This window comes from Felis catus, chromosome A3 (assembly GCF_018350175.1).
Source record: "Felis catus isolate Fca126 chromosome A3, F.catus_Fca126_mat1.0, whole genome shotgun sequence".
Classification (NCBI taxonomy): domain Eukaryota; kingdom Metazoa; phylum Chordata; class Mammalia; order Carnivora; family Felidae; genus Felis; species Felis catus.
This window is the reverse complement of record NC_058370.1, coordinates 11,634,321-11,662,121: the sequence shown is the minus strand read 5'-3', so window position 1 is coordinate 11,662,121 and position 27,801 is coordinate 11,634,321. Positions and strand designations below refer to the sequence as shown.

Below are 27,801 nucleotides of genomic sequence, written 5' to 3'. Positions count from 1 at the left end.
AGCATCAATAGAAGAAGGAAATAAAAAGCACCTATAGTTCCATTACCCAGAAACAAACCCCGTTGACACTTGCTGTGTGGCCTCGGGCAAGTCCCTTTACCTCTCTGTGCCTCGGTTTCTGTGTTCATAAAATGGAAAACTAATAATGCTTGTCCCATAAGGTTTTTGTGAGGATTAAATGAGTTAATTCATGCAACATATTTAGGGCCATGCCAGCACACGGTAAGTATTAGCCGTCATCATCATCATTAACAGCGTTCCCATTTTGGTGGGGTAAGAGTTCTGGTGCCGGAATTTACCTGCATTCTAGTTCTGGACCCCCCATTTCCTGGCTGTGTGATTTGGGGCAAGTGGCTGCATCGTGGTGTCCCTCAGTTTCCCCATCTGTAATACGATAATAAAGTTCTTCATGGTGTTTTGTAAAGATTTGACGGGTAAATTCATGTAGGGTGATTGGAGAGAGAGCTCTGTATGTGGTAATTGTTCTTTCCTTCCAGAATTTTCACTTCATGTGCATTTTTTCTTCATTGTAGCTAACATCATCTATTTGATATTCACTCCCCTCCTTCTTCCTTAGCAATAGGGCCCTCTATTGTGGGGGGCAAGCGCCCTACGAAGAGACTACATTTCCCAGATTCTCTTGCAGCTAGAGATGACTAACAAATACAAGTAGAAATCGTAGGTGAGATTTCCAGGAAAACTCTTTAGAGGGGGCTGATTCAGTCATGAGGTACATTTCCTTTTGCCTCCTTCTTTTGCAGCCCCCCTCTTCCACCTTCTTCCTGCTTTCTGCCCGGAACTCAGCTATGATGGCTGGAGCTTCAGGGGCCATCTTGAACCATGTGGCAAACATGGCAGCCTGGAAGCCACATTCTGAGGGTGATGAAACTGGGAGAGAAGAGGCACTTGGGCTCTCGATGGTAGTGCAATAGCCACACCACACCAGTCTTTGCCTGCCTTTCTCTGGCATGTATATGTGTGTGTGTGTGTGTGTGTGTGTGTGTGTGTGTGTGTGTGTGTGTGTGAATACACACACACACACACACACACACACACACACACACACACACACACACACACCTTATGGAGGTCTCTGTCATTTTGACTTCCTGTTTCTGGTAGCTGAATCTATTTCTAACTGATACATTTGCCCAAATGGAAACAAACTATATGGATTGGACAGACTCTCTTCTGCTAACCCCAGCAAGGTCAAATCCTGGGTCCCCACCCTCCGTATGCAAACCACCAGGGAGGTCCTCAGTTTGGAAATAGAGAGGGTCATTCCTGCTGCAAAGCTCACAGAGCATGTTGGCAACTATGCTGGGACCGGACACCCCACACCACCCTGAATAACCCCTCTCTGCCTCGTGCTGCCCCTGCCAGCACCTGCCCCAGCGAGACCTTAGCCTGCCAGGCCTGGGAGGTACCTTTGCCGGACGGCCTGGGGCCAGCCCAGCTGGGATCGCTGTGGGGTGAGTCTGTAGGCCAGGGAGCCAGGCTGGGTGAGCTTTTATTTTTATAGCTGTCACCAGATCCTGCCTCACAGGCCCTAGCCCTGGAGCCCTGGTGAGGACAGAGGCAGTCAGGGAGGAGGAAAGGCTCCTCAGGGAAACTGGTGGGTGGGGATCAGTGGGCCCTGGAGGAGAGAGAACTGGGGCAGAAGTTGGGGCTGCCTGGACCGCCTGACTCGAGTCAGTCCGCACATCAAACGGGGCTGGTCATCAAGCGTGCCTCGCTGACGCTCTTGGGGGGGTTGGTGAGGGACATACAGATAGTGGGGACCCTTTCCTTCCTATCAGCCCGTCCTGGCTGCCAGTTCTGAGGATGCCATTGCTGGAAGTCCTTGCAAAGCCTGCCTTGCACTTTGTTCCCCCCTTTGTTCTAGCTCCCCACACCCATGCCACCCACTTCTCATAGCCCCCACCCCCACCGTGGCTGATATCTGTCCTTATAGACGTGCATCTTGTTTGATGTACTCTCTTCTCAGTGAAGTACACACAGGCAAGTGCACACAACATAGGCCTCCAGCTTGGTGGGTTTTCCCTGTGTAGACCCCTGGCTGGAACCAGCAGCCACCTCAAGAAACAGACCATTCTAGCACCCCAGAAACCCCTTGTGCCTCTTCTAGCTATAAGCCCCCCTCCGCCTCCCCCTACATCACCACCTAAAGGTAATTAATCATTATCCTGATTAGTTTTGCCTGTTTCAACACTTTGTCTAGAAGGAATCACACACTATGCATTCATTTATGGCTGGTTTTTTTTTTTCTACTCAGTATTGTAACTGTAACATTCATCCAAGTGCTACGTATCAAGATTTGTTCCTTTTTGTTACCGAACAGAATCCTGCTGCATGGGTATCACACAATACATTGACCCATTTTATTGCTGAGGGACATTTAGATTGTTTCTAGCTTTTAGCTCTTCAGAACTGGCCTGTGATGAACGTTCTAGAATGCATGTTTTTTGGTGAGCATACTTACACATTTCAGTTGGGCATAGACCTAGAAATGCTTGCTGAGTCATCTGAAATGCTGAGTAGTGTTTTAATTCCTGTTAATGGTATTCAACCCTAGATCTTATTCTATTTAAAAATTTTTCTGTCTTACTCAGTCTGGGCTGCTCTAACACAATACCGCAAGCTGAGTGGCTTATACACAACGGAAATTTATCTCCTGCAGTTGCGAATCCTGAGGAGTCCGATACCAACTGGTGATAGACTTGGGGTCTGCTGAGGACCCGCCTTCTGATTCGTAGACGTTGTGTCTTCACATGGTGGAAGGGGTAAGGGAGCCTTCTGGGGCCTCATTTATAAGGGCACTAATCCATTTGTGAAATAACCCTCACATTGGGTCATTCCAACATGTGAATCTGGAGGACACAAACGTGTAGTCTATAGCACTTTTTTTTTGAAAAAAGATCTCAAATGTATAGGCATGTGACAAAAACAGTACAAGGAACATTTCCCCCCTGAATTATTATTATTTTAAAAATGTTTATTATATATTTTTAAGTTTTAAATGTTTATTTACTTGGTGGGGGGCAGCGCCAGTGGGGGAGGAACAGAATCTGAAGCAGGCTCCAAACTCTGAGCTGTCAGCACAGAGCCCGATGCAGGGCTCGAACTAATGAACTGTGAGATCATGACCTGAGCTGAAGTCAGATGCTCAACTGACTGAGCCACCCGGGTGCCCCTACTTATTAGTTTTGAGAGAGAGAGAGAGAGAGAGAGAGAGAGAGAGAGAGAGAGAGAGAGAGAGAATGTGCACACAAGTGGGGGAGGAGCAGATAGAGAGAGAGGGAGACACAGAATCCAACGTGGATTCCAGGCTCCAAGCTGTCAGCTCAGAGCCAGATGCGGGGCTCAAACCCATGAGCCATGAAATCATGACCTGAGCTGAAGTCGGAGGCTTAACCAACTGAGCCACCCAGACTCCCCTGCCCCCGAATTATTTAAGAATAAATTACTCACCTGTTGTCTTATCCCCCCGTAATACTTTGATATGTATTTCCTACAAACAGGGATATTTTCTTGTTTTTGTTAAAAAAATTTTTTTAACGTTTATTTATTTTTGAGACAGAGAGAGTCAGAGCATGAACAGGGGAGGGGCAGAGAGAGGGGGAGACACAGAATCCTAAGGAGGCTCCAGGCTCCGAGCTGTCAGCACAGAGCCCGATGTGGGGCTTGAACTCACAAACTGCAAGATCATGACCTGAACCGAAGTCGGACACTTAACTGAGCCACCCAGGTGCCCCAGGCCTATTCAACTTTCACCAGCTGCCCTAACCATGTCCAGTAAGAGGATCCAATTCAGAATCACGTGTCGCATTTAGTTGCTCTGGCTCCTTAGTCTCCTTTGATCTAGAACAGCTCCTCAGTCTTTCCTTGATGTTCATGACCTTGACATTTTTGAGCATGACAGGCCAGCTGTTTTGTGGCACATCCTTCGCTTCGGGTTTGTTTGCTGTTTCCTGGTGATTAGACTTAGGTTTTGCATCCTTGGTAGGTGAATCACAGAAGCGGTGCTCTGTCCTTCTCTTTGTCCCATTATTGACGGTGTTCACTTGACCCCCGCTGTTTATCGAGATATAATTGACATACAACATCATATGAATTTAAGGACAACGTAATGATTTGATAGATGGATTTACTGTGAAACGATCACCACAGTAAGTTTAGTTAACATCTGTCACCTCACGTGGTTACAGTTTTTTGCCTTGTGATGAGACTAATGGTGTTCACTGTGATTACGCAATTGAAGGGATATCTGTCAGACTTCACCTCTGTGAAGTCGCTTTTCTCCCCTTTGTAGTAAATAAGTATTTGAGGGGAGGTACTTTGAAACTATGTAAATATCCTGCTCCTCATCAAACTTGCAATGGTCCGTTTATTTTTATCAGTATGGACTCATGTTTTTTTATTTTAGGTTGTAGTACATTATTATTATTATTATTATTATTATTATTATTGTTATTTATAATTTTCTCATATATGGCTGCTGGGAGCCCCGTCTAGCTGGCTTCTGTGCCCTTCTGACATGCTGCCATTGTTCTTTGAGCACCTCCTTACTTTCCCTGCCCTAGCCCTGGAGTCAGGCATTTCCCCAAGGAGCCCTAGCTCCTTTGGGTGGAGAATGGTATTTAGAAAGGTCTCAGCACAAGTGTGCTCATTGCTGCTTGGAGTATCGCTGCCCCCAGACCCTCTCTAAGACTGCATGCGTGTATATACATGGACACATACTTATATCTGTATCATTTCTGTATCTGATTACCTGTCTTCTGTGTATCATCTTTGAGAAAACGATTACAGTATTAAACTCTATTTCCAGTCCAGTTCCATGTTTGGAACTATCTTTCCCGACAGTTAGAAGAATATTGGCTTTCATTATTCTGTTTTTTTTTTTTTTTTAATTTTATTTATTTGTCTGAGAGACACAGACACAGTGTGAGCAGGGGAGAGGCAGAGAGAGAGAGGTGGGGGGGTAGGGAGAGAGAATCCCAAGCAGGTTCTGCACTGTCAGCATGGAGACCGATGTGGGGCTCGAACTCATGAACCTTGAGATCATGACCTGAGCCGAAATGAAGAGTCAGACGCTTAATCCCCTGAGCCACCCAGGCCTTCATTATTCTTAACGTATATACGTATCTCACCAAATCCCCTGGATGTCACCAATTTCCTGTTTCTGGATCACCTTCCCCTCCCCCCTCCCACTTGGATGCCCTCACTATACTCCGGCCCCCAAACTGCACCACCTTCCTTGTGGATGATCTCCGTTCAACTGCTCATGGAATTTACACATTTTTATTTAATTTGAATATATAATACATATGCTTTGCCCAGGATTCAGAAGGTATAAAAGGGTTTAAGTGAAAAGTTGGTCTCCCTCCCCCCACGGCCCTCGCATTCCCTTTCCCTTCTCTTCAAACTCACCCCCGTTCTCAGCAGTTTTTCTGGTGTTGGGTAGTTTGTAAGCCAGCCTATAGGCCCATGCACACACACGTGATGTTCACACACATCGCACATTGTGACACTTTCCACACTGCTGTCTCCTTTGCTTTTTTCATCTAACAATGTATCTTGGAGGTTGCTCATACCAGTCCTGTAGAGCTGCCTCATTCTTTTTTGTTTTTATTTTAAGTTTTCCTGCCTCATTCTTTTTAACGAGCACACAATATTCCATTGCATGGAGATACCACGATTATTTAACCAGGCCCCTTTCGATGGATATTTAGGTTGTTTCCAACCCTTTTCCAGCTCACACAGTGCCCCCTTGGACAACCAGATCAAATAGGCCACATTTTGCAAGCAGACAAGGTCGATTCCCAGAAGACTGTTTTGGAGATGTCTTTGTGTTGCTCTGTGGCCCTCTAACTCATGGCTTTTTGCTCTGATGCACAATGTGCCTCTGGATGTAGCTGCCACATTGTAATGAACTATCCTCCTTGAGATGAACACTGATGTTGCCTCTGTTGCCAGTCATCTACATACTGAGTTAGAGTTTGGGGGGGGTGATCTAGAGATGAACCGAAGTTGACCCTCCACGGTCACCCTGCCAGCATCAGACGGCTTTCCTTAGTGCCTTTGGCTCCTTCCCTGCCTCCCTGTCAGGCTCCCGAGTCAGATGGGCGAATGCTCATATCTCAGCTTTGCCACTTAGGTGTTTGATCTGGAGAAAGTGACCTCTCCCATCAGGGCCTCAGTTTCCTCATCTGTACAGTGGTTTTTGTCACACCCCTGACGGGTGTACAGGGTGGGGCTTGCTGGAAAGTAAGCCCTTGATAAACAAAGGGTCCCATTGCGTTAGGGTCCCCAGGCCTTTGTGGCATAAGTTTCTACCCCAGGCTTTAGGGACACAGTCCCCCTAAGTGAGAGGGAGGGGGCTGACCTGGAGAGGACCAGGGAGTCAGGGGGCTTGGGCTGGGGTTGGCAGGCCCCAAGAAGAGTTGTAACCGGGCTTTTGGTTCAGTAATATTTGAAGGAAAAAAGCTAATGCAGATGGGATCTGGTATTCCTTCCTTCCTCCTCCCTTCCTTCCTTCCTTCCTTCCTTCCTTCCTTCCTTCCTTCCTTCCTTCCTTCCTTCCTTCCTTCCTTCCTTCCTTCCTGTTCCTCTGAACAGCTTGTGACTTTAAGCAAGTAACCTAACTTTTCTGTGCCTGAGTTTCCTCTTCTGCAACATGGGGATGACGATGATAGAATCTACCTCACAGGGTGTGGTGGCGTTAAATGAGATGATGCATGCATAGGGCTTAAACAGTGCCTAGCACATAGTGAATGCTCCGTAAATATCAGTTATTATCGCCGTTAACTTTTTTCCAACAAATCATTTGCTACATACCAGGCTTTGTTGTCTCTCTCTACCTAGAACTAGAACCACGCGGAGCCTCAGATTCTGTAAACTCAGAGCCCAGAAAAGATGACAGGATCTCAGGGTGTAACCACCCCCACCCAGCAATCTGGCTGTGGGGGTGGCTTAAGATCCCCTACTCCTTGCATTTTCAGGCCAGGGATCCTAACACCCCTGTAAATACCACCCCCAGCTCCCCAGAGGTTGTGACAGCCTCAACCCTTGTCCAGCAGTACTGATCGGAACCCTTGTGGACTCAGAACAAAAACAGACTGGGGCAGCAAAACCCTTTTTGTGCAAGCGGGACTCTCCTTCTTAAGCCCCAGGTGCTGCTGAAGGTCCGAACTGCCTTTTCTTTGCGGCCGGTTGGACCCTGGGAGAAAGCTGCCAGTGTGAGTTGGCCGGGGGCTCACAGCTGCCAGCTGTTGTTAGTTTGGTGTGAACCAGGGCCTCTCAGCCTGGGCACCATTGGCATTTGGGACAGGATCATTCTTTGTTGAGGGGCACTTTCTTGTGCATACCAGGATCCCTGCCTCTGTGCACCAGATGTCAGTAGCACCGCCCCCCCAAGTTGTGACAAAAATGTCTACAGACATTGTCAAGTGTCCCCTGGGGGTGCAAAGTCCCCCTCAGTCGAAAATCCCTGCTGTGGAAGATCCAACAGCCGGGCGGAACAGAGTGGCTCGCTGTGTGCCATGGCAGAAGCCCTCTGCACGTTCGGTGCCTCAGGTCCCCATCACTTAGTTAGGGGACCAGGCTGAGCCAGCATCAAGGGGCCTCCAGCCTGGTCTGGCTGGAGTTCTAGCTCCTACGTGTTCTTGTCTCTCTTTGCGTCCTGGTTGCAAGGGTTAGGACGCAGGGTGAGGATTGGGGCACAGGAGATAGGTCTGGGCGGGGCCAGCCCTGTGCTTGTTCTTTACCCCATGTCTGGCCCTCCCTCCAAATGCAGGAGAGATAATAAGCACAAAACGGGCCCTGGGCTGTGTCTTATTTAATCCTTGTAACAGCTCTACGAGGTGGGAGTGTGTGCCATTGGACCGGGTGTGCAGGAACACAGCATCGCTTCTGTTACAGCCACACAGAGACACAGGACCTGGATCTGGCAGTGAGGAAACATCAGGGCATGCCACAAAGTATCAGGCCTGTCATCCTCAAAAGTGTCAAGGACAGGAAGGTCAAGGAGAGACTAGGAGCTGTTGAAAGAGCCTAAATACAACCGAAGGAAGTGAGGTGTGATCCTAGACCGAAAAGAAATCGTAGACCTTTTTGGGGACAATTATGGAACGTTGAACATGGCATGTGGATTTGATGGAGGTGCTGAATTGATGAGAAGTGTCCTGAATTTGTGTGCTCTGTGTGTGTGTGTGTGTGTGTGTGTGTGTGTGTGTGTGTAGTGGGGGGTCAGGAGATACATGCTGGAGGGCTTGGAGATCGAAGGACATCACGTTTACAACAGACTCTGAATAATTCAGGACAAGAGAGGAAAATAAATAGAGGAGAAATGATGAATGGGGGCAGAATGTAAATATTCTGGGCAAAGGATATCCTGGCATTCCTCATAAGCCCAGTAATTCTTCTGTAAGTTCAGAAGTTATGCCGCAGTGATTTTAAAAGCAAACCAAAACACCTGACCTCCAGTAAACCCAAGAGACACGAAAACGTATGTCCACAAGAAAAGACCCATAAGCATGTTCGTGGCAGTTTTATTTATAATAGCCCCAAGCCGGAAACAACCCAGATGTCTTTCAGCATGGGAGATCAACAAATTGTAGTGGCTCCGTGAATGGACGCCATGGAGGGAGCTATTGATTCACGCACACAATGGGTGAATCTTGAAAGCACTAGGAAAAGAAGTCACACGCAAAGGACCAGGTACCGTGTGATTGCTCTGATAGGAAGTCCGAGAACAGGTCAGACGAATCTAGAAGTCAAAACAGTGGTTCCTTTTGTGGGTGGAGGAGTTATTGCTTGGGAAGGGGGATGGGGGAGCCTTCTGGGCTGCTGCCGAAGTTCTGTCTTGACCTGGGTGGTGGTGACATGAATTTATACATATGTAAATAAATATTCATTGAGATAAAAACTCACCAAGACAGATTCCCTTTCTGTATTTTGCATAAGTTAGACTCAAAATCAAAGTAAAAAAAGAAAAAGAAATTAAAGATACACATCAAACACTGGGGAACGAGGTGGGCGGGGAAGGGGGTGGGATTGAAGGGAATAAATAAAACCAGGGAGGAGCCTCGCATGACAATGAGGACAATGTGTCATGAATTGAGGAGCTGGATAACTTGGCCCTTGGTACCTGAGGTTCAAAAGGAGAAACCAGAAAGGACAAAAGGGCTCAGAGAGGGGGATTACCTTGCCTGAGGTCACACAGCTGGTGGGTAGCACCGGCAGGATTTGAACTTGGGCCTGGGTGACCCTGGCCTGTGCTCCTTACCCAGTGCTCTGGCCTGGACTCCCTGGGCTGGACAGCCCTGTTTGGCTCCCCGAGGCTTCCCGGGGCCTGGCGGAGATGGCGAAACCACTGCCTGGCAAAGACCATTGCAGCCCAGAGCTCAAGACTCCAAGTGGGGTGAGGGAGCAGTAGGACAGAGGGTGGCCCGGCCAGCAGCTCCCGTCCCCGAAGCCTTGCTCCCTGGTCTGGGGAAGCCCTGCCAACCTTGCCCGCCTCCTGCTGTCCTTTGCCTTCCTTCCTGGGCCAGCGTGTGGGCTTTGGAGCTCCACGGGCCCGTGTGTGTGAACCCAAGCTCTTTCCCCCATCTGGCTGTGCGACCTGGGGTGAGTGGCTCCCCACTGTGTGCCTCAGTTTCCACTTCCAGAGCCGGCCCGCGAGAGCACGTGCCTGAGAGCACTGGTGAACAGTGGGCACAAAACGCGACACGATGCCTTCACTTGCTGAGTACTCAAAAAGGGTGCCCGCTATTGTTGTTTATTATTGCTGTGTGTGGAAAGGGGGAGCCTCTGTTGCCCTTAGGCCTCACAAACACCTGCATGTTAAGACAGCTGGCATGGAATGGAAAGTTCTGGAGAAAGGAGCTTTCAGACTGCCTGGAGGTTACTCAGAAAACTCTCTTAATTTCCATTCTGGCTTTTGAAAAAGTCGTTGGTAAGCCAAGGCAGGCCTGGGGGTGGGCTTCCTGGATGGTCACGCAGGGCTCGGTGCTCACAAGGGCCCTCCCCTTGGCCTCACGCTCTGCGGTTGCATCTCAGAATTCCTCATGATTTCAGAATGAGGGCCTCGGCATTTCATGAAACTGGTCCCGGGCAGGGCTGTGGCATCTGGCGAGGTCACTCAGCACTTTCACCTGGGTTGTCTCCTTGGACGTTCAGGAACATTCTTTAAGTGTAGGTGTCCCCATCACTAACCTTGCTGACCTCAGTTTTCTCATCTGGGAAGTGGGAAGAAGTGCTTTGTGCAGGGCCATAGGGAGATGAGAAGAACCCAGGTCTCCTGGCTCCCAGCTTCCATCGGTGGCTGAGTGAAGGTGAAACCTGGGGACCTAAGGACTTGGTGGGCCTAAGTGTGTTCCCCTCGAGGACATAGTAGGTGCTCAGTATGTGCAAGCCGCTCTTTGATGCCTCGGCTGGCCTGTCTTTTCACCTCTTTCACAATTAAATTTTGATATAAAATGATGCTAATAATACACACATCCATTTTCTTAAAACATGAAAATATTTCCGATAAGGCTGAAGTCAGTCTTGAACCACTCACCTCGTGGCCAGCCCTCTCCTCACGATTGTATCATTTGAGGGTACAAACATGTGCAGTAGCCGCCTATGCATTAATGTTGTCCTCCCTTTCTTTTTTTCTGTTATACTTTTCTATTATTTTATTATTATTTTTAAAGTAATCTCTACACCCATCATGGGGCTCGAACTCACAACCCTGAGATCAAGAGTTGCACGTCCTACCGCAACTGAGCCAGCCAGGCGCCCCTCTGTTACACTTTTGAAAAAGTAAACTTTTCATGGGAGCATACCCTGGGTCCAGAGGAGTTGATACACTTTCAGCAACCCAGCCCACTCAGTGCCCGCTTGTGGGGTACACCTGGTGGCCTCACACTGCTCCCTGTTTCTCCGCCCATCTTGCTCCTCGTTTCTGAGTCTCGGTGCGTCAGTCCCGTCTGCACGCGGGCATCCATGATACCCCACGATGGCCACACGCTTGGTGCCCAGTAAACAAATGGCTGGTAAATGAAACAATGGAAGCAAGAGGAACAAATAACCACAAACCCAACTGTGCATAATTGAGAAGTCCGTCAAGGTGGGTTTGGGTTGGTTGTAGAAGCACAGACTGTATGGCATCGACAGGAAGCGAGCCCAGCGTCTCCGGAGAAGAAGAATCACACTGGATGTCACAGGGTCCTTGCAAGGGGCCAGGGGGGTGGCACCAGGGAAGCTCTGCTCTGCGGGGTCAGCTGCCCTTCAGCCTCTGGTATTTTTCTGAGGCCCAATAACTGGAAAGTGGCCGCATGAGGACCTGGGGTCCCTGAAGCCTCCTTCGACAAGGTTTTCAGTTTGTTCTCTGCCCTCTCTGGGCTGCCCACTGAGCCCGGCCCACAGAAGACTCTCAAAGATGTGCTCCAGGAGTGACTTCATTGAGCACCTATCACGTGCAGGCACTATGCTAAGCCCGGGAATCTAGCACAAAATGAGGCAGCCCCAGAACCTTGTCTTGTGTTCATGGAGCTGACATCTGCAGGGTAGGGGATACAGTCGGTCGGTTGGGCAGTGTTGGAGGGACAGAAGTGGAGTGCGTGTCTGTGTGTGTGTGATGTTGCATTTGAAGAAAGAGGTCAGGGAAGGCCTTGCTGAGAGACGGTGATATGGAAGCAAAGACCTGAAAGAGCTAAGGGAGAGAGCCGTGGGGATATGTGGTGAAAGAGGGACCGGCAAGTGCAAAGGCCCTGAGGTGGGACCGTGCTCCTCTGTTCAAGGAGCAGCAGGGAGGCCATGTGGGGCAGTGGTTGTGAGTGAGGGGGACAGGGTGGTGTGCCGATGTGTGTATGTGGTTAGTGGGGAGGTGGGGTTCTGAGCAGAGGAGGGATATGATTCGACTTCCTCTCAGGGTTCGGGGGTGGTGGCGGCCAGGGAGAGGAGAGCACACAGGGGGAGAACTGGTGGGAAGTGCTGAGCCCGGGGTCTGGTATCCAGCAGGCACTCGATAAACACATTGAGTTACCGCCGAGAGTATGTGGAGGCTTTAGATGGAGTGACCTGCTCAGCTTTAAAGGGCTCCTGGCAGGCTGGGTGATGCCTGAGGGGACCCGTCTACTGCCGCCTCCCCCCATGGAGGGCTTGGTTCCCCTGGATGAGCTGGGGGTGAGGAGGCAGGACCCCCCCCCACCCCCTGCAGTGGGGCAGGATCAGCAGGTGAGTGGGAGGAGGAGGCCAGGCCGGGGCTGGCAGGGAGCTGGGAGCTGGCAGGGGCCCAGGGAAACAGTGTTCTGGCTGGGAGGGCAGGCTGGGGCTGGTTGTCCTGGGGGGAGAGGCAGGAGGCAGACCTGGCCCTGAGTGGAGCTTCCCCACTCCCCAGCGCCCACCTCCTGCCCCCGTCCCGCCCCCCGTATGGACTTCCCAGCAGTCTGATTCGTGCCTCTGCCTCGGTGGTTTCCGCTCTATCCTGGCCCCTCTGATCCTCTCACCCCCTCCCTCCCCTCCGTAGCTGGGGCGCCAGTCAGACGTCCTCACTGTGTCCAGGGTGCCCTGCTCACACCTGCACCTTTCCTGGGCCTCCCCCATCCCTCCAGCTTGTCAGTGCTCCTTCTGCCTTTCCTTCCCCCTCTTACCAGGTTCATGCCTACCCGTTACTCAATCCTCAGGGGAGAATGTCCTCACCCAGGGAGGCCTCCCCTGACCCCCGCCTCCCCACGGCTCCCCTCCATTCCCGTGCACGGTATTCTCAGCCAGGACCCCCGTTCGGGGTCTACATGTGTGTGATTATCTGTCTATGGTCAGTCTGTCTCATAGGTGCGGAGCTCCTGGGACAGGAATAGTCTGCCGTCTGGCTGCTGTGTTCCCAGCACTTGGAACAGCGCATACTGGGACGGAGGGCGGAGGAGGTGGTTGGTGGTATGGACAGACGAACGGACACACGGGTGGATGGACTCGGGCAGGTGGGGTGGGCTGGGTGACGGCATAAGCAGGGACAGATGGAGGAGGGACGGTGGGTGCGTGGGTAAGCAATGGTTAGCTGACAGGAGACAGAACTGAGGTGGGTGGAGTGGAACAGAAAGCTCCTGGCCTAAGCGTTAAGAGACCTGGGTTCAGGTTCAGCCTTGCGTGCCATTAACACCAAGGCCAGTGGAGTCATGGGTGTATCCTGTTGCCTCTCTTTGCCTCTGTTTCCCCACCTGTTGGTTTTTCAGCTTCGTTGTTGCTTTTATTTCACTGCATTGAACCTTCTCCGTTCCCTCCCAATTTTTCTGGAGCCTCACCACATGAACAGAAAAAAAGGGAGCAGCTGAGAGTGGGGGGCGGGGGGCAGGGCATTCCCTAGGAGCCGAGAACGGAGCATGAAAACCCAGCTGGACAGCCCACTATTTTGCCACATCCCCTGGCTCTCTGAGTCCCTCTTCTCCAGAGGACTTTGCAGAAAATGCCGATTCCAGGGTCCCTCCACATAAGCTCCCACATCGGGTGCTTTGGAGCAGGCCCAGAAATCTGCAGTTTGAACAAGCTCCTCTCCAGGATTTTGACCTCATTTCCGGGTGAGACTCAGTGCCACCTTCCAGGATGACTGGGTCCCACGGCTCAGCAGCCCGATGTGTGCATGTGCATGCATGTGTGTGCTGTGGGGGATGGGGCTGCTGTGACAGTTTCTCTAAAACACAGACTAGAAACAACCGGGGTGTGCATTGGTGGAGCTGGTTGAGTATGTTGGGGCTGGTCCACTCCCTGGAGGACCCAGAAATAAGGAAGAAGGTCCTGATAAGACAAGATCTCCAGATATGGTGGAGTGAACAAGCAGGTGCAGATTAGAGCTCTTGCCATTTCTCTGCTTGTGTTAAAACATTCATAAAAGAAGAGATACAGGGATACGTATGGACACTTCTGGAAGGACACACAAGAAATGGGCCAGGGTGGCCTCCGGGGAGGAGCAGGAAGAATACCCTTGGTTCTGTCCGAATCCCTTCTTGAGTCCAGGCTTGGAATTCTGACCCTAACTAGCTGTGTGACCCTACGCCCTCTCTGAGCCTCAGTTTCCCCTTGTGTACATGGGGCTGTACAGCTTCTAGCCTGGGCCTGGTCAGCATGGACGGCCCAGGCAACCTGATCCTGCTTCGGCTTCCATTTCCCGGGGCACTCCTGGTTGGGCCTCACCTTCCAGTAGCCCCACTCGACCCAGAGAGGGTGGGTCCCGGGGAGGGGGCAGCCTGGTCCAGGGTGGGGCTGAGCTGGAAAAACCGGCAGGGTTGGAGCAGTCTCTGCAGGCAGAGTCTTCACTCTTCTGCCTGGAGGCTGCTCAGGGACACTCACCCCTACCTGGTGCCCCTGAGGGGCCGGGACCAGAAGAGCATCCTCCCCCCCACCCCTTCCGCCAGCTTCAGGCTGGAGACCAAGGGAAAGGGGAGAATGACGGCATTGAGCTAGGGTCGGGGGACGAGGACACAGAGAAACAGAGACACAGAGAGAGAGAAGGAGAAACAGAAAAGAAGGAAAGGCAGGCAGACAGAGAAAGAGGGCAGGAGGGAGACATGGTGAAAGAGAAGAGACAGGGGAAGAGAAAGACACACACGCATACGCACGCACAGAGCCAGCTTCAGGCTGGGAGAAGCAGAGAAATCGGTGAGACGGAAGGAAATGGTGGAGCTCTCTGGGTCTGGGTCTGGGTCTGGGTCTGGGTCTGGACTGGGCTGGGGGCTGGGCTCACTGGCCAGGTGCCTGGGGCTGGTCAAGGCGCCGGAGTGTGAGGGGAGGAGGGTGGGGGGCAGGGGCCGAGGGTGCTGGAGCCATCCGCAGCTGGGCACTGTCCCCACCTCTGGGGCTGTAGCTGCAGGCCCGAGTAGTCCTAGGAAGCAGCTCAGGGTCCCTTACTTCTCATCCCTCCAGTCCTCCTTTGGGACCTCGTACCTGGAGGCTGCCTCCCCAGGGGGCCCTCTCAGAGCAGCCCTGGGAAGGCCTGAGGTGAAACCAGGCTAATTAGTGCTCAGAACTGAGATAATCGCTGTCTGGAATGTTCCCTAGGAGGTCCAGGTGGGGGCAGACGGCCAGGGGCCACAGGGTGCCTGGGGTTGGCCAGCCGGGCCTCTGCCTGCTGGCTGTTAGAGCCTGTGTATTGGAAGTGAGGAGACCTGGGCCCTCAGGATTTAGGATCTGCAGTTCCTCAGGTCCCTCCGTGCCATCCTGTACAGCCGATCCACTGGACTCCAGTCTGGTCACGTCTGCTGCCTAAAGCATTCCATGGCTCCCGTGGCCCGTAAGCTATAACCTGAACTCCTCACCTTGGCCCCATCTCCTCACGACCCACCTGCTCGTCTGTCCATGCTCTTGCCTCATCACTGTGGCCTTCCCTTTCCATCTTCTTACCCTTAAACTGCACACTTGGCCCACCTCAGGACCTTTGCATACGCTGTATCCCTTTCTAGCCTCCTCTTCTTCCACCTTCTCCCAGAGCTCTCCCTCCACATCCTTCAGGCCTCAGCTCAAAGTCACCTCACGGGGGAGGAGGCCTCCCTGGTACATTCCTGTGCAGTCCCTGCACCTCTCCTTCCAGAACTCAGCGCTACCCATTCTCTTAATGGGTTTCCTTATTTGATGCCTGCTTCCTCCATGCAAGTGTGGCTTCCTGAGGACAGGTGCCGGGTCTGCTTGGTCACCACTGTGTCCCACAGGACTTGACACACAGCAGGTGCTCCTCAAGCAAGCCAGGACAAGAAGTGGCCTGGACATTTTTTGTGCTGTGGGATTCCTTCTAGAAAGGGACTCTGCTGACCCCTGTGTCTCCCTTCCCCATCCCCGTCCCTTCCCCCAGCCGCAGCCGATCCTGCCTCTGAGTCTTCAGACTCCATGGGGGCAGCCCTGGACATGGTGTTGTAATGAATCACTGGCCAGAATCTGGTCTTGATTATCTCTAGGCTGGGCATGTCCTGCCTGTCCTCAGGGAGGCTGGGGCCACAGGCCACTGTATCAGGGGCCCCAGGTGTCCCACTGGGCCTCTTGCCTCTGGCCACAGATAACAGCACAGGGCCTGGTGGCCTCACCTCAGCTGCAGGCACCTGCACCAGGGACATGCTGAGTGGCCTCGGGCAAGTCCCTGCCTCTCTCTGGGTCCCCGGCTCACACAAGGCGGTGTTTTGCCCCATGAGAGAGAGTGAGGAACTCGGTAGAAATGGGTCTGTGGCTGGGAGTCCATGGATGTGATCACACTGACTTCGCAAGGAGGCCGAAATGAGAAAGTGATCGGTGACACATGGCTGGATTCCCATGTGTTCCCACCTGGAGGTTGTGGAGGGGAGCCCTGCCCCAAGGTACCCTGGATGCCTGAGGCTTACAAGTGTCCTGGGCCCATCCAGGTGGGGCAGAAAGTATTGGCACGTGAGGGTTTGAGCCGTTTCTAGGGCATCGATCCCACCATGTTTCAGTTTCCTCATTGTGAAGCAGAGAAAACAAGAGTTTCTACTTCACAGGGATGTGCTTAAATGAGATACTCTCTGCGAAGTGCCTGGAACAGCACCTGACTTGTGGGAAGCCATCAATAACTACCATTACTGTCACCTCCTAAAGTCTTGCGTCATCCTGTTCCCACCTCTCTCTGCTTTCTACCCCCACGACCATTCAAGCTTGGGTGATTCACCTGAGTGATTACAATAGCCTCCAAATGATCTCTGCTCCCAGTCTCAGTCCTGGGTCTATTCTTTGAGTGCTGCCAGATGGAGCCTTAAAAAACGTAAGCTGGGTCACCATCCTCCCTTGCTCAACAGTCTCCCGTGACTCCTGCTGCCCTCAGAATCAGGATTAACTTCCCAATCACGACCTGCGGGTGCTGCATGATAGCCAGCCCGTGTCTCCTAATCTCCTGCTACTCTTGCTCTCATTCACCCTTCTAGAGCTGCCTTGGTTTTCTTTCAGTAAATGTGGCTCCTGCCTGCCTCAGGGCCTTTGCACATGCTGCCTCCACTGCTGAAATGCTTTCCTCTCTGCTCCTCACCTAGTTAGTGCCCAGCTCTCAGATCAGGGGGACCTCCTGAAGCGGGTACTGTGGTGACCCACCCAGATACCCTTACACTGGACCCTGCGCTCATCTCTCAGCTGCCGTGCAATGTTGGCAGCTATGGGCTCCTAGCTAGAGCTTCTTTCTGGAGCTCTCACTGAACAGGAGCTGCCCTGTCTGTGTGGTCCTCTCACCCTCAAACAAAGGCAGACACAACCAATGACTGATTAAATTAGAAGAACAAAGCCCCCTTAGTTCAAGGTGGGATCCACTCTGAGGCACAGTTCATGCTCCAGAGCTCCCCATGGGATTAGGCTGAAGCTAGACATCGGTTGAGACCACATCCTAGCTTAGCTCTTCCCACATGTCCTGTTTCGCTTCCTCCTTTTCTCCCCAAAGCATTCCTTAATGAATCACATGCATTCCAGTCTCTGTTTCGGGCTCTGCTTCTGGGTAACCCCACCCAAGACACCTCCTCGGGGAAGCCTTCTTGATCCCCTTTTCTGGTCTCACCTCCATAGATCTCTCTTTGCAGCCCTCATTATGGCCATAGTTTTACGTTTTCCCAGATGTTTACTCAACTGAGGTCTGAATGCAAGACAGAGATTATGTTGACTCTGTTCCCTGCCGCATCCCCAGTGCCCATTTCGGGACTTGCCACACAGTAGGTGCTCAATAAATATTTGTTGAATGATTGAATGAGTAATGGCTGGGTGAGCTGGAGGCTGGGGGGCTGGGCATCATCGAGGCCCCACGTTCTTCCTGTCTCCTGGTCCTGCCATCTCCTCCCGGCCCAGCTCCTCACAGCTCCATTGTAGTGCCAAAGCTCCTGCCATCTCTTTGTGGCACAGCCATGGCCAAGACAGGAAAAGGCCCTCACATGTCCTCTTAAGAATGAAGAAACTATTCCCAGAAGTCCCTTGGCAGACTTCCCCATCTCACTGGCCGCAGATGCATTCCAGATCTCGCCGCAGCCAATCACTGCAAGGGGAGAGAGGGGGGCCATGTTTGACCTGAGCCAATCAGCATTCCCCCCCAGGGTGGTGGGCGGAGTTTGCCCTTGCCGGGAAAGAGGGACTCCATGTGGCGCCCAGCCAAGGCTGGCCGTGAGCCGTGGACCCTGAACTGGGGACGTTTTCCATGTGGATCCCTTACCTGCCCTCTCTCCCTGGGGAGCCCTCGGGGGGGGGGGGTGGTGTTAGGGGGGAGGTGGGGCTGGGTGGCTGCTTCGAGCCGCCCTCCGTCAGTAAATGTTTATGGCCAGTCGTGGAGAGGAGGTGGGTGGGCCCGGAGGGTGAGCGCGTAGGGCAGAGGCGGCTTGGGCCTGAGATATCGGGGGGAGAGACAGAGACACAGAGGAGAGACACAGGGAGCCACACTTTGAGAGTCGGGCTGAGAGACACAGGAAGAAGAAGAGACAGGGAGATAAAGAGGGGAGAGACACAGAGAGACATTGCCAGGAGAGCTTTTGCCATCAGTGCCTTGAGTGGTTGGAGGGCATGTCACAGTGGAAGCAACATCCCTGTCCCCTTCTCTTTGGCTTGATGTCCAGCCTGAGCCTCGCTGTCCTCTGCCAGATGGGCTAAATGACCCTCTTTCACAGGACTGTCCTGAGGTGCCCAACACACCGGGATTATCCTTGACCCAGTGGCCTTCTTTGTCCTGTAAATGGCCTGGGACGGTGGGAATTGTCACTCCGGTGATGCGCCCAGGGACACAGCGGCAAGGCAGGAAGGATCTGGGCCATGGGTGTGATTCCAAAGCCCCTGTCCTGTCCCTGCACAACATAGCCAGGTGAGGAGAGGGAGGGCGGTATCCTGGCTCAGACGCCCCTGGGGCAGTGCTGGTCAGGAACAACAATTTCGGTCATAATTGTGATGGCCGCCGTGTTCTGAGTGCCTTGCAGGTGCTAGACAGCAGCCCCGTGTGGGAGGCATGAGGAAACAGCCTCCGAGAGCTGTAGTGACTTCCTAAATAATAGAACCAGGTTTGAAGTCAGACAGGCCTGGGTCAGAGTCCCTGCTCCACACCCGACAGGTGAGGTGACCTGGGGGCAGTCACTCCCTCTCTGGGCCTCAGTTTTCACATTGTAAAATAGGATAAGAACAGCTTAAAGGTTGATATGAGGATCAAATGAGATGATGCACAGAGAGGACTCAGCAGCGGGCCAGGGACACCGGTCAGTGCTCAGTACTTGTTGAAAGGTATGCTGGATAACAGTATTAGAGTAATTTAAAAATAATTCCTTTAATTGCCCCCTCTTTTTTAGAGGAAGAGCTGAGGTTCAGAGGGGGAAGTGACTTGCCCAATGTCACCAGCCAAGTGGAGGTGCTAGATTTGAACCTGGTGGGTCTGAGGCGGGGGTTCACTCCCAGCCCTCCACGCCGCCATGATGGCTCAGCCCTGGATGGCCCATTTGGGGCTCAATCCTTGTGGGTCAAGGAGATGCCGGTGGCCCGGCTTGATATCCCTCTGGCCTGGCACCAGCCGTGATCACCCACTGGGGCTATTGCAAAACCTTACTCTCTTCACTAGCCGATAAAGGGTGCTCATTGCAAAACTCAGCGGAGAAATTATTAAGTGTTGTGTCATCCTGCGGCCAGGCCCTGGGTGCCCCTTTCCTGCCCAGGGGCCTGGGTGGGGCCAACTCCTCACTCTCTCCCTTCACAGCCCTGACCTGAAAGAGGCTGGGGTGGGGGTCGGCAAGGGGCTTTCGGGGAGTGGGCAGAGGACACACCCAGCCACTGAGTCCAGCCCCCTACTCTCAGCAGCTTCATCCTTTCAGGTGCTCGGGCCCAAGCCTTGGGGTGACCTGATTCATGTCTTGCCCCACATCCAATAATTGGTCAGGAAATCTTGTCTGCTCTACCTTTTTATATATATATATATATATACATATATATATATATATTTTTTTTTTTTTTAATGTTTATTCATTATTGAGAGACAGACACAGGGCGTGAGCAGGGGAGGGGCAGAGAGAGAGGGAGACACAGAATCTGAAGCAGGCTCCAGGCTCCGAGCTGTCAGCACGGAGCCCGACGTGGGGCTCCAACTCACGAACTGTGAGAACATGACCTGAGCCGAAGCCGGATGCCCAACTGACTGAGCCACCCAGATGCCCCCTTGTCAGCTCTACCTTTAAAATACATCCAGAATCCAACCAGATTCCCTCCTTGCACTTACACATGGGATTCAAAACACCTCCCCTCTGGTCTCGCTGCTCCTGCCTTAACTCAGTCCATTCTCCATCCACAGCCAAAGGGATGCTGTTCAATCCAGGTGGATCCTAAGTAAGATCTTGCCTCTGCCTAGAACCCTCCATGGCTCCCATCTCCGAGCACAAGCTGAAGTCCTTACAAGGGCCACAGGACCCTGCCTCATCTGGCCCCATTGCCTTTCTGACCTCATCCCCACCATTCTCTCTCCCTTGTTCACTTTGCTTCAGTCCCACTGGCCTTCGTGCTGTTCCTCTAACACACCAAGTCTGATCTGGCCCCAGGGACTTTGTACTTGCTGTTCTCTCTGCCTGGAATGCTTTTTCCCCATCTCTTTCACACAGCTGGACCTCTCACTTTATTCAGATCTCATCTCAATGTCACTTCCTCAGGGAAGCCTTCCATGGTCACCCTGTCAAAGTGTCACCTCCACGGTCACCTTCAGCCCTTTAATCCTTCTTCCTGACTTGCCATCATTATACATTTGTTTATTTGTTTAACGTCTGTGTTCTTCCTTAGATTGTCCCCTTCCTCAGGGCAGGGACTAATGTCTGCTTTGTTCACCATGCTCCCTTGGCACTCGGCCCAGGCCTGGCACATAGTAGGTGCTCCACAGAGATTTGCTCAGTCAGTGAATGGGTGGGCGGGAGGGGCCGTATCGGCCCAGATCATGCCTCAGCAAACCTCGTGAGCCCCCCTTCCTCCGGCCGGTGGCTTGAGGTTGGTGCCCAGAGCCTGCTCCCCACGGGCTTCCCTTGCCACCCTGTCAAGAGGCTCCCCGACGGCCCAGCTCTCACCCAAACCCTCTACCCAGCTCCGTGATGGCACTGGCCGCGAGTGCTGTTTTGTTTTGCTTCCCTAATTATCAGCCTTCCTCTGCCCAGACGCTGAGCTCTCTGAGGACAGGACCTGGTCTGCCTTGGTCACACTTCTGTCCCCAGTGCCCAGCACCGGGCCTGGATCCCCGTGGGGGGTGTCAGTGGCTGGCTGATCAGGGCTCGCCTCACCTGCCCCATTTTCGGGGCCAGTCACGGCCAGGAGGGAGTTAAGAGGAGCCTCGGTGCCTAGACCTGCAAAGTCAGAGAGAGAAGGGGGCCCACTCGGGCCTTAATTATAACACGTCCCATAATGACACGGTGTTATAATAGGCACACAAAGTGTACTAATCTGATATTATATCTAGGCTTTTTACAATAGATACAATCAGCCGGCCGCAGTTTGCTAACTCATTCTCGACCTATCTCCACGCTCCACCTAGATTATTATCAGCTTCCTTAATTAAGTGGAGGGCAAAGGTCCGCAGGCGATGCCCACAGCCCCAGCACCGACGAGTCCGGCCTGGCCCTCCCATAAGCCGGGATAATAGCTACTCCCACATGGGGTGAGGCTTGTGCTGCCTTCTCCATCCCAACCCCCTGTCCCGGGCTGGGGCATGACAGGCCCATTCAAGGCCTACTGAGCCACAAAATCCTCACCACCAAGGACTCAAACTGGTGGCCCATGGGCTGGGTCGGCCTTGAGGTGCATTGGGTTTGGCCTGTGTGGTGCTTTTGCTGAGAGTCAAATGGGTTGCCAACAGTGAAAAATGAGGACCTTGAGAGATGGGGAGATCCAGGAATTCTGGGGTCACAAGTGCTGTGCACTAGAGCAGAGAGGTTGTCTCCACAGGCAAGAAATGGCCATGTTTGTCCCCCCGCCTCCTTCACTTATGTGTCCCTGCCTGGCTCCTGGCGGCAGCTGAGTTTGCCAACCCCGCTCCAGGGTTAGAGGCCAGTTACCTATTTGCAAGATGGGAAACTGAGGCTCAGGAAAGGCAAGTGGCTTAGTCGATACTGCACGGTGAATCTGAAACTCAGGTCACAATCATTTAACAAGTCTTTACTGAGCACCCACTGTATACCAGGTACTGGGGCACAGGGAGGCCATGAGAGATAGAGTCCTGCCTTCTGGGGATGACAGTCTTCCGCTGCACAGCCATATCGTCACCTTTATTGCTGGGAAATAGTGTCTGCTAGAGGCAGGTCCTTTCTTATCCCCTTGGGGTACCTGCTGGCCCCCATCCCGGGACAGGGACTGGAGGCGGCTATCTTGGAAGGAAGCCCCTGGCAAGGGGCTCCCCGGACCGGCTGCCATCTGGGGCTCTCTGGGAGCAGGAGGGGTGGGCAGAGCTGGCTGGCAGGGAGGTGGGGTGGGGAGTGAGCAGAGAAGGCACAGTATCAGCCTGACAGAGCGTGAGCTCTTCTCCCACTGCCCCTGTAAAGGCAGGAAGTGGAGGGACAAGTGGCCGAAATACCCCAATTCCCCACTTGCTAGTCCAGAGAAAAGGTATTTGCTCAGCCAGCTTGGGACAAAATACACCCCCCACAGCACCTCCTCTGGTCAGGAGGAGAAACTGCAACCTGGAACCTCTACCTCCAGTCCCTTTGCATTGGACCCAGCTTGGGTCTCACTGACCCCAGGCCCACAGAGACGTTACAGACCTGCTGGTCTCCCAGGAGCCACATCTGAAGAGCATTAAGCAGCCCGCAGTCTCTGTGGCCAGCTCCCCACTGACGCGGGGGGTTGGGGGGGGGATGAATAACAGTCCCAGCCATCATGTGCGTTTGCTAAAAATAAACTTGACATACTTTTGCGTTGGGAAACAATGTAGATTCCAAACATTCTCAAAGGGCAGAGAGGGGAAAAAAGGAAGAATGGGAATCAAGTTTTCGAGCTTAGCAATTAATTAGCCTGTAAACAAATGACTCACACTCCTTCTTGGCTATTTTTCTTTCCGTTTTGCGTGGATCTTCGCAGGGGCCGGGGGGAAGGAGGCCAAGTGAGCCAAGCTGATGGGCAAGACAGAGCCCAGATGTGCCTACCTGGGGTTGAGGGTGGCGACTCTCTGGAGGAGTTGGCCAGTTGGAGAGCGAGTGGAAGAGCCTCAGGTGTAGGGAATGGCATGCATGGCGGCCCTGAGAACCGAAGGAGTTTGTCGTGTTAGAGGAACGGTGAGGAGGCCCGTGTGGCTCAAGCAGAGTGGACAGGGGGTGAGGCCAGAGAGGTCTGTCGGGGCCGGATCACACAGAGCCCCATCGGCTACATTAGGGCATCTAGACGTGATCCTGAAAGCAGTGGGAGCCATGGAAGTGTTTTGAGCTGAGAAGGAACATCATCTGATTTATGTAATGATGTCATTTTCAAAATGATCAGAAAAATAAACTCTAAATGTCCTCTGTTGTTTAGATGCTTCTGGTATTTAGATTTCCCAAATGATTATCTAGTGGTCCTATTTCTTAAGGGTGTATGTGCTTAAGGTCTGTCTCCTCTCTGTAGAGCACCGGCTCCATGATATCAGAGACTTTGTTGGTCTTATTTACTTCTGTGTCCCCGGTTTGAGACCACTACTTGGCACACAGTAGGAGTCCAGTAAATGTCAAGTGACTGAACCCTCTCTGCAAGGTCAGTGGCCTCATTCCATTTTATAGAGGAGGAGTGGAGGACACGGGTCTCCGTGGCCAGCCTGGGATGGTCCCAGGAGAAGGCAGGTTTTATTTAGTTCAGAATAAGGAGAAGTTTTATGGCTGAAAAAAAATCTATTTTGTGAGAGACTGAGCTCTCCAGTAATGGGGGCATTCAACTAGAGCCCACACTACCAGCCTTACAGTACCCCTTTCTGATTGAAGACACACTCTGTGCTGGCTCATAGATGCCCCCTGACAACCTATGAGGTTGTCATATTATGTCCATTGTGCCTACAGAGAAACTGAGGCCCAGAGAGGAGTTGTGATATGCCCAAGGTTACAAGTGGGGAAGCCCAGATCTGACTGTAAAGACTGTACTTTTGACTCCTTTTCTGAGCCGTAGACTTTGATTTGAATCCCTGCTCCGCCTGGGATGGTGTGTGACTTGGGGAAAGTCACTCTACTTTTCTGATCTTCAGTGTTTTGCTGCACTAAATGGGGTTGTGGGTACCTACACTAAATGGAGCTGAGTGGATAACAGCTGGCACATGTGTGCTCAAAACTGGTGCACCCCTCTCCTCTCAGCTGAGGTCCTTCTGCCTTTGACCCCGCTCCTGGGCTATTGACCCCCTTCTAGGCCAGCAACTCTGGAAGCCCGTTCTCCAGCCTCCACCCGCCCACTGGGTGTTGTTGATTCACCCACGCCATGAGCTTCTTGCCCTTTGCCTGTGCTTTCTTCCTCCTTTTCTTGGTAAACCCACTGCCTTCTGTGATTGCCAAAGCTTCTCTCAGGGAGCGGGCAGATGGTGGGGGGGGCATCCCACCATCCCACAGAACGTCTCTGCTGCTTCCCCATCCCTCCCACCCTCGCCACACCCAGCTGAGGTCACCAGGCGCGAGCCCTGGACCAGGGACGCAGGTCACTGTTGGGGGCTTAATTAATCATCACGGGGCAGGTGGGGCTCTGGCTGGTCCAGGATCCCCTGGGGGAGGGCCCGGCAGGTGGGGGATGGGAGAGGGAGTACCAAGGGAAAAAGGCTGCGAGCAACGGGCTCACAGCCCATGGTGAACAAGTACGTGGAAAAGCCCACCTGAGTGCTAAGGGGGTGTGTGCTGATGGGGCAGGGGTGGCAGAGGTGGGTGGGTCTTGGAGAAGGTCTCATGGAGGAGGAATGTCTTTTCGTTTAAGTTCGTTTATTTATTTTGAGAGAGAGACAGAGAGTCAAATGAGTTGCCAACGGTGAAAAATGAGGGGCGAGTGGGGAAGGGGCAGAGAGAGAGGGAGATGGGGAATCCCAAGTAGGCTCTGCTCTGTGAGCACAGAGCCCGATAAGGAGCTCGAACTCACAAGCTGTGACATCATGACCTGAGCTGAAGTCGGTTGCTCAACCGACTGAGCCACCTGGGCGCCCCAGAGGTGGAGATGCTTCGACCTCATGGAGTTCATCATGAGGATGAAGTACATGAATCCACGTGAGTGCTTAGCACAGTGGCTGGCACAGAGTAGGTGCTCAAAACGCAGTGATCAGCCTTCTCTGGCCTTATGGCCTCGTGGCTGACAGCAGGGTTGGAGGGTTGGCTGGGTCTGAGTTCTAGCTCTGCCGCCCTGGCTTGCTGTGGGGATTGGGACTGTAGGTATAATGCACCCACTTTGGCAGCTGGCTCACAGTAGGTGTGGTTCTGCCACTTTCACGGTGAGGAAACTGAGGTGCAGAGAGGTGCAGTCACTGGCCCGTGGTGAGACCCTTGGTCGGCTTGGCTCTAGAGGCTGTCTTTTGTTAAAGAGGGGGTGGATCTTTCGGTGTGTGCATTGCTTAGGGGCTGTCCCACCCATGGCCCCTTGGGTCCGCCATGGATGCTGATAGAACAGCTTTTTAATGGTTAAAGCAAGCAACGAAGGCAGTGACTCTTGGCACGATGTCCTGGGATCCAGCAGTGTGTTCCCAGGGCCCCTGTCCTAGGCTGGGGAACGGGGAGTGGCTTTGCACATGGTGGGGCCGGCCTGGGCTCTTGGGGCAGGGGGCAGCCTCTATCAGACCCAGCCTTTCTCTTTCCACCCAACCAGCCCCATAGCACTCTGCCTTACTTCTTTTTTTGTTGCTGTTGGGCAGTTTGGGCCCCCTTTTTTATGTGTCCCGAATCTGAATCTCCTTCTGATGTTTGGAGACTTCCCTGCTCTATTAGCAGATTCCACCTCCCACAAAGGATGCTGAGAGTATGAGAGTCATTTTCCAGCATCCCTTGCAGCTAGAGAGGGACACATGACTCGGCCCAGCCAATCACATGCACTGTCCTGTGGGGAGTCCGTTGTGGCTCCATCCAGAGGCTTTTAGTTCCATGCAGGTCATGAATCCTCCATGGCTCCCCATGGCCCTTAAGATAAAACCCAAACTCCTCCTCGGGTCCCATAAGGACCTCACCTCCTTCTGTCTATCTCTTCCTCACTCCTCCAGCCACATGGGCCTCCCTCAGCTCAACTCAACGTGCTGAGCTCATACCTGCTTCAGGGCCTGTGTGTTTGTTGTTCCTTCTGTTATTATATCTCCATCGCACAGGTGAGGAAATAGGGGCTGTAGGGAACCGTGCAGGGTGCAAGGGGAATTGGAGCTGAGGTTGACCTAGCCTCGGCCTCTGCCTCACCGCTGCCTGCACCCAGTCAGAGGCCCCTTCCTCCAGGAAGCCCCGACTGCTCCCCTTTGAAGAGGCGTCCCTCTGCTCACCTCAGCTCAGCCTAACTGACATGTCCTCAGGGGCAGTGGGGTGGGCATGGGGGGGTGATATTGCCCCCAAGAGGGTGGACACTGATTCTTATGGAGGGAAAAATACTTGTTTATGTATAAAGCACAGACACATCCATAAGCCGTAAACAGCTGCTCTCTGTATCTGTGGAATTATAATTTCTCGGGGGGGGGGGCAGTTGGGAAAGAGGTGTCTAAAAATGCTCCTGGGGCTCCTGGGTGGTTCGGTCAGTTAAGCATCCAATTCTTGATTTCTTTGATTCTCGCAGTTCGTGAGTTTGAGCCCTGCATCGGGTTTCCACACTGACAGTGAGGATCCTGCTTGGGATTCTCTCTCTCTCCTCGCTCTCTCCGCCCCCTCCACCTCTCAAAACAAACAAACAAACAAACAAACAAACAAACAAACAAACATTAAAAACATGCTCCTTGGGGGCAATAGCAGCAGTAACCAAAAGCTGAGAAACATTAGTTGAACCCAACTCAGTTTAAACTCACCAGAACTTGATTTGACTCCACTCCTCAAGTCAAGCCAACTCAACAAAACTCATCTCACTCAGTTGGGAGTAGCCTCAGCTCGGTTAAGTTCCCCACCTAACCCCTCTCAGCCCATTTCCACTCGGTTTACAACAGCTCCGTGCGGCTCAATGCAGGATAGCTCGGTTCAGTTTAAAACGCAGCTCGGCTGAACCCAGTCAACCCAACTCAGCTCACCTTATGTCAACTAGTTCGTTCACCTCAGCTCGGCTCCCTTCACCTCGACTCACCTCAGCCCCCTTCGGTTCAGCTCGAGTCAGTCCCACTCAGTTTCATGCTCAACTCAGCTTAGCTCACCTCCTGTCCTCGACTCACCCCATCTCACCTCGATTTAACTCCCCTCAGCTTGACTTGCCTCCAGTTTGCCACCTCCCCTCCCCAGGTTCCCGCCCCTCCCCTCCTTCCCCCCTCCCGGCCCCACGCTGGTCTTGCGGAAGAGGGATGCCTCAGACTTTGTTTCTGCCTCCGACGTGTTCCCAGTGTAGCTGGGGACTCTGACACATCCGTCCTTTCAACAGGTGCTGCGATGAGGGAAGCACGGCGCCCTAAGTCAGCAGCATGTGGCAGCCCCAGGGAGCCCCAGACGACTTCCCACAGGAGGAAGATCTAGTTCAGGCAGAGGGAACAGCATGTTCAAAGGGCCGGAGGCAGGCTGGGCTGAACATTCAGAGGGCTGGGGGTGGCTCCGGCTGGAGGGCAGAGTGGGAGGATGAGGGCAGTCCAAGAGGTGGCTTGGGACAAGTGCCGGCCCCTTGTGGGGATGCTGGCCTGGGGACAGTGGGCAGCCGTCCCAGTGTTGAGCACGGAGAAATGTGGTGGAGAGGATCCCTCTGGTTGCTGGGAAGAAACAGAGCTGAGAGGTGGGG

General features: G+C 52.8%; 2 long non-coding RNA genes across 8 annotated transcripts in view; one reads left to right on the top strand and one right to left on the bottom strand.

Moving 5' to 3' along the window:
* Positions 1 to 27,801, top strand: part of LOC102901687 — a 234,312-nt gene that overhangs the window by 34,473 nt on the left and 172,038 nt on the right. The gene's annotated exons all lie outside the window — the stretch shown is intronic.
* On the bottom strand, positions 8,765 to 27,238 carry LOC109497946. Its single transcript, XR_006595106.1, has 3 exons — positions 27,166 to 27,238; positions 23,082 to 23,174; positions 8,765 to 8,868 (listed from the first exon to the last, which is right to left on the bottom strand). It is a non-coding gene; the product is annotated as an uncharacterized LOC109497946 (long non-coding RNA).